Below are 9657 nucleotides of genomic sequence, written 5' to 3' on the forward strand. Positions count from 1 at the left end.
TGTAAATTGCATAATTGTAAAGGGTATTGGGATAATGAGTATCAAATTAAATTGGCAATTTAAGAGAATTAAGATGAAAAATGATAATGGGTGATATCATTAGGGATTGGAGATATTTTAATCCTTCCTGAATCAATAGTTTGTCATTTCCTTCTCAATCATGTGAAATAGATCTATGGTAGATTATAAGTAATTGAATTCCAATCTCTCAGTAATCCAATTTCTCTTGTCATAAACAATTGTCAATCTCTTGATCTAACTGCTCATCAGAAAAGATGAAGCTCAATTCCTAATCTTAATGCCACACAACCCCCAGAATTTCAATTCAAAGAGATTATATCTCACTTATCTACTAAGAATGTATCAATCAAGAGGGTTATGAGAGACAAATTTCAATCTGAATTTCATGACTCCTTTCTCAAGTTCAACATGAAATTCAAGTAGATCCAATCCCTCTCTCGATGGTGATTAGGTTTATAAAGCACAAAGATTTTCTCTAAGATAAACAACACTTGAATTGAGAAGAAGAAAATAAGTATTAATCCATTGAAACTAAAATAGAGCTCCTCCCCCTATGAATTGGGGTTTAATGATTCATAGCTCAAGTACAAAGAAAATTCCAAACTGGAAACTAAACTAAGTATCCAAAAATAAGAAGAAAAAGAGAAGTACAAGCAAGAGAGATGAAAGTAAAAGTGATATAGAGTGTCCCAAAAATCCTTTCCTATTTCGAAGTACAACCTATTTATAAAAATTTTCTAGCTCCTGAGGTGCACCTTCAAATCTCTGGAAGTGGGCGTTTCAAATCTCCAGTCGGACCCCTTTTGTGTACTTGGCATTGGTAACAGGGAGTTGGCATTAGTGGGTTGACGTTAGCGTTGCTAACGCTACAAAAATTCTGCTCCCAGCATTAGCTTCACCAATGCTATTCTTCATCTATGCGTACGCACCACTGCACGTGCGTACGCACCATTGTAAAATCTGCCCTTGTGCGTAAGTATTCTGTCCCATGCGTACGCATGCCTGCCATATCTCCCTTTTGTGCGTACTCACACTGGGTCGTGCGTACGCACCACGGCCAATTTCTCCAATCTCAAGTTCGAAAACTATCGTAGGCATTATTGGGCATAGCATTATTGTTAATAACGTTGAAGCATACATGCCAGTTAGGCCCTGGCATTGCTGGAGTGGCGCTAGTGCTACTAACGTTGTGCCTAGCGTTACTGAAGCTAGCGTTAGTGTTACTAACCCTACGTTGCATGGTGCTTGTTGAGCTTGGGCGTTGTTGGGACAGTGTTGGCCTTGCCAATGCTCCTATCTCTTCGAGTCTGGCGTTATTGGCCCAACGTTAGCGCTGCTAACGCCTTTTAATATCTTGCATGGCGTTTGTGAGGGTCAAGTTGGTGCCAATAATGCTGCCACCATCTCTCTTTGCTGGCGTTTGTGAGGCTAGCATTAGCGCCAATAATGGTGCCACGATATCTCTTTTCTGGCGTTTGTGAGGCTAGTGTTAGCACCAATAACGCTCTCCCCTGGTGTTTGTGGCATGCATGTTAGCGTTGCTAATGCTCTCCCCTGGCATTACTGGCATGCAACGTTAGCATTGCTAACGCTCTCCCTTGGAGTTTGTGACATGCAATGTTAACGTTGCTAACGCTCTTCTTCTTGCCTTTCCTTGTTTTTTCTCTGCTTCACCTGTCATCAACCACAACAATTGCATCAAGGTTTTACCATTCCATGAACAATCACAAGATCTTTCATTGATTTAAAAGCAATATCATTTTCTTGAATTATTTTCATGAAATTGACCACAATTCAACTAGTAGTTGATGCATTAATGCCTGAAGAAATAAGTCATCCAAAAGCTTGTTTATTACAAGGAAAATGCATGAAACTAAGGTAAAACAAACTAAAATAGCTCACTAATCTATCTCAGATGTATATGCATCACAACACCAAACACAAAATGTTGCTTGTCCTCAAGCAAAGAGAAAAAGAATTCTGACAAAAATAGAATATAGGAATTGAATTAATCAATTAAGAGTGAGTCTTTATTAGAGCTATATCATTATCCTACTTAATGGAGTCACTATTCCTTATGAATTTAGTCATGGCTTCTCTCTGTATGAGCTTACTTAGTTGACTTTGTGAGACTTCCTTCTTATTGTATTATTGTATTATCCTTAACATGTTTTCTCATTTCTTTCAGGGATTCCTTTCTTTATTTAGGCTAAGTATCATGTCTTAAGTCGGCTTTTAAAAATAAGCTTTCAATCAACATTCCCAGCCTAGTTGGTTTAAAGTGTTAGGTGTTCAAACACCCCTTCGAAAATACTTGCACAAGCCTCATTCCCTAACACATTCATACCACAGGCATATAACTTGAAAAAATGTCTCTGGATAGTGGTGTCCAGTACCTCTTTTGGTTGCTAAGGTTTTGTCACAAGGTTACTCCTGATCATGGGTTTTCAATCGATAATCCCGAGTTAGTTAATTCAAGTTACCGGGTGATAAAGCACCCCTATGATTTACTTGCCCAAGTACATCTGTTCCGAGGGTTACCTGAAACTGTAGGTCGATCTTGGATGAGATCTTCTGTGCTGGTCGGCGATGATGTGTCCAATTAGTGGGTGGTGGCTGGAGCCTCCGTGTCCGACTTGTTGGACTTGTTGATGATGCTGATCCTTTGTCACCGGAGGGTGGTGGTACCTGGAAGGGACTCCGATGCTTAAGTTAGTAAGGGTGTTAAGCAGGTTTTCAGTAAAAGCAGAGTATGAGTTATACCTTGGTGCTCCAGTGTATTCATAGTAGTGTGGAGTGACCTTTTCCGGAAGATAAGATAGTTATCTTATCTTATCTTTGACTAGAGTTTATCTTATCTTCAAGGGAACCGCCTTTATCTCTCTAGGCTTGGGCTCCCTTTGGATTTGGGTTGTGTTCTTATGTTTGGGCCCTTATTTGGGCTTTCCTGGTGACTTGGCCGAGCTATTTAAGAAGAGGTCGGATGGTTCTGACTCGAAGAGGTCGGTCAATTCAGCCCGGGTCGGACAGTTCGACCCAGGGTATGAACAGTGCCCCTGCTCGAGCGTGGTCTTCCTTTTGAGGTCGAATCCAAGCTTAGGATTTTAATCCTTTTAGAAGTCGTGCTCGAGCATTGTTGATTTCTTCTTTGTAGAGTTTTCCTCTGAATACGGAACGTTTTTCTTTTCCTTTATCCTTTGGGAACGCGCGTTTCTTTGCCTTAGAAATGTGCGAGGGTTTTTAATAACCATTAACTCTTCTTTTTTGCCATTTTTCCCTCTTTTTCATTTTGAATTTGAACTTTCAAAAGATTTTGCTTCCGTTTCTTCTTCTTTTCATTTACTTTAACTCCATCCTCTCCCTTCTGTTTTTTCTGGCTCGCCTGGGACTTTTGTTTTCGCATTTTCACGCTCCTCTCTGTGGTGCCATTGGTGGTTGTTGCTGCTTCACTTGTTCGAAAGGTGATCCCTAGTCTCATTTCCTGTCTTCAACCTTTTCAGCGTTCATTGTCTCCTTCTTTTTGCAGGTTGGTTTTCTTTCTTCTGCTTTCATTTCGCATTATTTCATGTTTGAAAAGTTTTGATCTTTGTTTTATGAAAGCTTGAATCTTTTTGCTTTTGTCGTGTATCTGGTCAAATGTGTGCCCTGAGAATTCCTTTGCTGTGCATGACTTTTTCGTGCTTCCTGCTAGTTAGGGTTTTGACTGCTGATATTATCTCTGATTGTATCTTCTTGATTTGCGCCTTTAATGATTTCCCTTTTGAAATGTTGAATCGTCTGACTTTGAGAAAAGGTTGTGCCCTTGATGATTACCTGTTTGCATGTTTAGATGTTTGATATTTTCTGATAGGCTGTAAAAAGTGATGACTTTGATAGATTATTTTGTGTTTTTCTTGTGGGATGTCGCTGTCGAAAAGAGGGGGTTGCTTCCTTTGTTTTGAGGGATGTAGGTCATAGATTTTTCCTGAGTTCCTACTCTGTTAGTGCCTCCAAAGGATGCCCCTGGACCTTGGGTTGTGTCCTGGGGTTTCCTTTTGCTATTGTGTTTGTTTTCGTCTGAGCTGTTTTCTTTGTTATGCCCGAGTTGTTTATTTAGTAATCCTTCTCTCTTTTTCTTTTATGTAGGACTAGTTGATCATGTCTTCTTGCAAAAATATTGTTGAGACGTCTTCCAAGGTCCCTGAGGGTATGTCCGACTAGTTGGACTCCCTCGTCCTGATGTGTGTTTCCGTAATTAATTCTGAGTATATCGTGGAGCTTAGAAAACATCACCGGGTCTGTAGTAGTAGTGATCAGGAGAAAAACTATGAATTGGTGGCGCCTGATTTTGACGAAAGCGTTTGATTTCCTTCTTTAACCCAGGGGAAACGCCCCTTCTTTTATGTGTACGACTTCTTTTTCAACCAAATGAACATCACCCTTCCTTTCACCTCCTTTGAGACCGACTTGTTGTGGTCGTGTAATGTAGCTCCATCCCAACTCCATCCGAACTCATGGGGCTTTATCAAGATCTTTCAGTTGCTTTGCCAAGAATTTGACGTCAAACATTCTCAAACTCTCTTCCTTTACCTCTTTGTGTTGACCAAACCTGGGACTACTAAAAAGAAAGCTTCTTTGATTTCTTTCAGGTCTGCCCAAGGACAAAAAATTTTTTCTATGTATGATGAGTCTTTTAGGGATTTTAAGAACTACTTTTTTAAGGTCCAGGCTGTTGAAGGAGCCCAGCCTTTCTTTTTGGATAAGAATGGTGAGCCCAGTTTTCCTTTAGAATGGCAAAAGAATGTAGTGGTTTGGGAGATGTTGGATGAAATTAAGCAAGTTTTTGTAACTATGTTGGAAGAGAACTGGGGGCAGCCTCCCCATCTTGATACAAAGAAATTTTTAGGAAATCCCTCACTTCTCCGAGCTGAGCTGGGTAGGGGTCAATGATAAACCCATATTTTATGATATATTTTGTGTTCAATTCAAGTGATTTATTCAACCCTTCAACCACTTAGTCATGTGAAATTGCATAGTTTTACTTTCCCTTCCTTATTATGTGATATATGTGAAAAACATGTTTCCTATGCTTTAAAAATAATTATTTTAATTACCTTTTATTACCATTCGATGCCGTGATTTGTGTGTTGAGTATTTTTAGATCTCCTAAGGCAGGAATGATTTAAAGGATGGAAAGGAAACATACAAAAACGGAAGAAAAACACAAAATGGAGTTTTTGAAGAAACTGGCAGCGACGCAAACGCATGGACGACGCGGCCGAATGCTTAGCACAAAAAGGCAGTGACGCGAACGCATGACTGACGCAGACACGCGCCTTGAGCAGAACGCAGATGACGCGTACGTGTGACTGAAGCGAACGTGTGATAAGGAAAACTCTAGATGACGCGACCGCGTGACCCACGCGGACGCGTGACATACGCCACGCACTAGAAACAGCAGAAAACGCACCCTGCGATTTCTGAAACCCTTTTTGGCCCTGATCCAAGTACAGAAAGCACAGATTAGAGGTTATAAAATGGGGGAATGCATCCATTCCTGGAGAGGCCCTCAATTATTCACTTTTCATAGTTTAGATGTAGTTTTTATAGGGAGAGGTTCTCTCCTCTCTCTTAGGTTTTAGGATTAGGATTCCTCTTAAAGGATTTAAGATTTCAACTCTTCATCAAGTTCCATATTTCTTTTACTTTATATTTCTCTTTTACTTTCAGATACTTTAATGCTCTCATTTAATTACTTATGTTGCCAAATTGGCTTATGAACCATTCATGTTAGGATTTTCATTATTTAATATAAATTGAGGTATTTCAGATTTATGATTCTTATTTAGCTTTTTATATTCTTGGCTTAAATTGATTAATTGGTAACTCTTGAGTTGTCAAACTCATCGTGATTGATAATTGTTATCTTTGCTGATTGATCTAAATTCCTATAACTCTAGTCTTTCCTTAGGAGTTGACTAGGATATTAGGTGTTAAATTGATTTATCCACTTGACTTACCTTCATAGTTAGACGTTGACTTAGTGGGAGCAAAATATAATTCTCATCACCATTAATAAGGATAACTAGGATAGGACTTCTAAGCAATCAAAGATGGATGGAGCCAAGAGGCCCTGATCAACCCTTTAGGCAACAACACCCTCCATAGTATCATGGGCAAGGACCACTCTACAATGCATACCAAGCTGATAGACATGGTGGACCCCCTTGTAATTACCAACAAGCCCCACCCTGTGCTTATAGACCATCCTCTCAACGTAGCTTCGAACCACCACACTCACGAGCTCCTTTTTACCATTCACCAAGATCTGACCCTTATCCACCACAATTTCAATCCAATTACTCCTAAGAACCACCACATTCTTATTTTGACCCCTCTTCCCCAACCAATGAACCCTCATACCCACCCCAACCTTCGTGTTCTTCTTCAAGGGCAAGCGAGGATGCAAAAGGGTGTATTGGAACACACTACTGCCTTAACTGAGGTAGTGAATATAATAGATTCCTGACATCTAAGCGCTCAAGATACTCCCATGGCTGCATATGGATAATCAAAAGAAGAGCGTAGCATGAAAGAGACAGTAGAAACTTTGGTTGACAATGAGGAGCATGGCTTTGTATTGGAACAAGTGGAGGAAGCCATGATAGCTGTAGAGGAAGAAGTGGTTGAAGATTTAGGAGATGCTGAACCTCCATTGGAATCGAGAACTGTAAAGGATTCTGCTGAGAAGTTCGAAATTGATGCCAAAGAGGACAGTGCACAACCTCTAAAGCATATACCTTGTGAAAAATTGGACAGAACAGACCAAGAAGTTAATTCCATAGGCAGTGATGATCATGCATCAAGCTCTCCTAGTCATGAACTTGCATCCGCAACTAAACTCCTTGAGCTTGAAGAACCTTGTCCAAGTGAATACGAAGATGACGTCGAGGTAGATTTCTCTCAACCTCCAACGTATGACTTGAGTGACGAGGAAGACATAGAAGACTTTGATCAGGACGCAGTTGCAGTTGAAAATTTTGCAAAGAAGTGGAGGAATTCACAGATGAATGCAAGGGAGTAGAGCTTATAGAACCACTGGAAACACCTATCCCAAGGCCATTACCACCTAAAACAAGCTTCAAGTGGGTACAATCCTTAACCTTTATCTTTACTTTTCCACTTGAATATGGTTTGCTTGAAACAGATGGCCAGCTTAGAGCTCTCTGCGGCTTTAAAAACAAGAGGGAAATGGCTCGTGCTCAGAGATGGTGTGCAAAATTCAATAAGGTTCCACGCTTTAATTCGAAGTGCACGGATTGATACCAAGTTCAATTGAATGGGTCTCGGAAAACGTTTGGTCATCTTGGTGAGAATACAATTTCTAAACCGCCTGGATGGAAAAATTTAGGTCACGACAAAGGCGGATTTAAAAGCAAAGTTTGGGATCCTGGAATATATTCTGACATTCGTTACCCCGGGAGCCTGAGAACCTGTTTGAAGCTGCTCAACAGCTTTACATGCCTAGTTTGGGACCCCGGAGGTTGTTGGCATTCCAAACATTGGTGGAGATTTTTGGATGAATTTAAGCATAAGCCACCATAACAGGAAGCTCATCAAATGTCCAAGTTAAGGACTTTAACTAAAAGTGCTAGGTGGGAGACAACCCACCATCGTATGGTCGTTTCTTTTTCAATTTTATTTCGTTTTGTTTGTTTTTATATTATATTATTTTCATTGGACCTGAATATTATTCATTAGCATTGCATACTGCATAATTGCATAATTGCATAAAAAAAAACCTCCCACACATCCGCATCACTCACGCGAACGCATGATATGGAAATCGGCGTAAAAATCCAACGCCCAGAAATCTGGGCTGGAATGGTGTGGCAAATGTGCGTTTAGCACAAAATGGCCCACGCGTTCGCATTCCTGACGCGAACGTGTCACTTGCAAAAACACTCATTCCACGCGAAAGCGTGAGCGACGCGTCCGCGTCACGTGGATTTTATGGTCCCCTAAATGGAGACAGAGAGTTGCACTGAAACGACGCTGGAATTGTGCGTTTAGCACAATTTTCAGCGACGCCTCACGCGACCGCGTCATTCATCTTTTACCCATTTCATGCGACCGCGTCAACCACGCGACCGCGTCAACCTTATTTCACCCTAGCCACGCGATCGCATGCCCCACGCGTTTGCGTGGATTCAAATCCACTAACCCCCAGTCACGCGAAACCCTAACCCCATCGCGCCCCCATTCTCTTCCCCCGCAACCCCCCTCTGCTCCCTCTCTGCTCCCCACCAAAACACCACCACCCCCAACCACCTCCGACCGCCGCACCACCCCCAACCACCCAGACCCACAGTGACGCCCACCCCCCTCCTTCTTACTCCCCTCTCCTTCTTTTTTCTCTTCTTCCCTCCACCACCGCTGCCCCCTACCACGGCCAGCCTCCACCACCACGCCACCAGCGCTGCCTCCCATTACAGCCCCGACCATCCCACTGCACCGCCGTGCCCCCTTCCATCACCACCACTTCCCCACCGCCATCTCTCTGATCCCTACCTTAGTTCATACACATACCAGGTTCCGCCGAACGCTACTTTTCTATCATTCGTAGTTAGTTGCATATTTTTCAGTTTATGTTCAAAATTAGGCTAGTTAGAGATGCATGTTTGTAGTGGATTCTAGGTGGTTAGGTAGCTAGGATGTGGTTAGTGGATTTAGGCCTGATAATTGCGCTGTACTTGCTGCTTGTTTTACCTATTCTACAATTTTGGTCTGGCTGTGATGTTAATACTGTTCATATGCTGTTCTTCACTGTTTCATGCTGCTGTTCCATTGCTCTTTCATGTTCATATTACTTATGTGTATTTGCAGCTTTATTTTACTTTATATGAACTGTTTTGCCTGTTGTTTATTACCCGGGAGCATCCAATTTTAGCCGGAATGTTGCTCAATTTTCTGCAAATTGTTTCCTTCTCATTCATGTGTTGGTTTTGGAAATTTAGAATTTTGCTTTACTTAGCTTTTACCAAACCAATTCATCAATGCACGGGCCAGCATTTTTATTCCTTTCGATTTCCTGGTTAATAAATTGCATTATCGATGATTAGATTTTAATTTTTTGCTACTAATGCATCTATATGATTATCATCAACAACCTGATTTCCTTGCTTGAATATGAGTTGACTGTTGCTTATAATTGTGAAATTCTTGTTACTTAGAAACCGATCATCATTCCACTTACTCTGACTTTCTTTTTACTAACTCACTGATTTCCACTTTCTAACCTCTTTCTCAATCCTAACCGATCTAACTTTCAAACTTCTCTTTTTGGTTTTTAACTATTTACTTTAACTTTCTAACTCAAGGATTGATTATGGTTTTTCCTAATTAACATGAATTCTATTTATATTACATTTTGGATTGTGATTTTTCATCTAGGATTCCTAACTCAAATACAATCCATAATGCACATATACCTAACTCATCTCATAATTTTACTGCTCTTTTGCCACTATGTGCTTATATTGCTATTATTCTATTTGCCTACTTGTTTTCCTACTTTGTTCTTCATTTATATCCTGGAATTTCTGCTTTTCAGGATGTCTGACCCTCAATGAAAAGGAAAAGGCAAGGTAACCACTG

Source organism: Arachis hypogaea, chromosome 19 (assembly GCF_003086295.3).
Source record: "Arachis hypogaea cultivar Tifrunner chromosome 19, arahy.Tifrunner.gnm2.J5K5, whole genome shotgun sequence".
Taxonomy (NCBI): Eukaryota; Viridiplantae; Streptophyta; class Magnoliopsida; order Fabales; family Fabaceae; genus Arachis; species Arachis hypogaea.